Source organism: Schistocerca americana, chromosome 6, assembly GCF_021461395.2.
Source record: "Schistocerca americana isolate TAMUIC-IGC-003095 chromosome 6, iqSchAmer2.1, whole genome shotgun sequence".
NCBI classification, from domain to species: Eukaryota; Metazoa; Arthropoda; class Insecta; order Orthoptera; family Acrididae; genus Schistocerca; species Schistocerca americana.
Window position 1 is genome coordinate 311,130,942 of NC_060124.1, and position 1,340 is coordinate 311,132,281.

The 1,340-nt window shown below is 42.2% G+C and overlaps 1 non-coding gene across 1 annotated transcript; it reads right to left on the reverse strand.

Annotated features, from left to right (window-relative positions):
• Positions 1-248: 248 nt before the first annotated feature.
• Trnag-ucc lies at positions 249-320 on the reverse strand. Its single transcript has one exon. It is a non-coding gene; the product is annotated as a tRNA-Gly (tRNA).
• Positions 321-1,340: the final 1,020 nt, after the last annotated feature.

The following is a 1,340-nucleotide window of genomic DNA, read 5'->3' on the forward strand; positions in this document are numbered from 1 at the left end:
TTCTCTCTTTTCATCTATCGATGGAGATTAGCCTCCGAAGTGCATCGCGAAAATTTAGAAGATGAAGTCGAAAATATAAAGTAAAACGTTACTCGAGCGTTTTAACTTTAGGAACTCTGAAACAGTACTCAAGAAGAAGATGTAGTTAGTATATTGTTAGCTGCAGCAATAACTCGATGGAAGTGTTAGTTTCATGCTGTGTACAATATATTGGGAACATCAATTACTGTGGTAAAATTAAAAATACATGCGATGGCCGGGAATCGAACCCGGATCAACTGCTTGGAAGGCAACTATGCTGACCATTACACCACCATCGCACGACAGGACTTGGCTGAAGAGAAGCAAGAATGCGCCACAAATAGCAGGATGAGCCGCGGAGGGGTCCCCCTCCTTCTCCGCGTCCTCCCTCCCCCTCATACAGTGACGTCAGAAGCGTGCCGTTGGATAGAAGTGTTCACAGCTGCAGGTACAGTTACCGCGCGGCCGGCTGAGTACGTTGATTGATGCCTGCAACGAAGCAACTACCCAGCTTCCAGGACCGATGAAGCTGTGCTTCTGTGGTTTCCTTCAATTTCAGCAGCCGTTATCTCAAACTTTAGGATACTTGACGGCGTTCAGTTAGGTTTACCTCGTGAAGAACTTTGAGGTCGAGGCAGCTAGCTGTAGACGATGTGAAATTCGATGCACAAATTAACCAGTGCCTCTTACCCGTGTTAACCGTCTAGCGCAACCAAATATTCCGTGCACAACGCGCAGTTTACATGATTTACAAATTACTCTGCAATTAAATTTTGAATACCTCTGACTTGGAAAGTTGGCACTCTAATATAGTTGCATATAATGAGCTGTTAGAACTAACTGCAAGTAGGAAATTTAACCTTCCGAAGATCATAAAGTCTCACGGAAACCATCGCAGATTCAACGTACTGCTCTCCTTAAAAACAGTATAATCTCTGGCAACTGTAACTCTAAAAACTCTAAGAGATTGCGTTAAGGAAATATTATCGCATGAAATTCAATGTAATTTAATTCTAGTTTGAGTCCAGTACATGTAATGTAATATTGATCAGAATTCAAGCAAAGAACCATAGATGACACTCTTATTAAAACAAAGAATATTTCGCAAAAATATAATCAAATGTCAATGTATTCTTTTCTTTATAGCATAGTTCAAAATATAATAAAATAATAATGCATAGCCGCCCGGGGTCGCTGTGCGGTCTGAGGCGTCTTGTCAAGGTTCGCGCGGCTCCCCCCGTCGGAGGTTAGAGTCCCCCTTCGGGCATGGGTGTTTGTATTGTCCTTTGCGTAAGTTAGTTAAAGTTAGATTAAGTAGT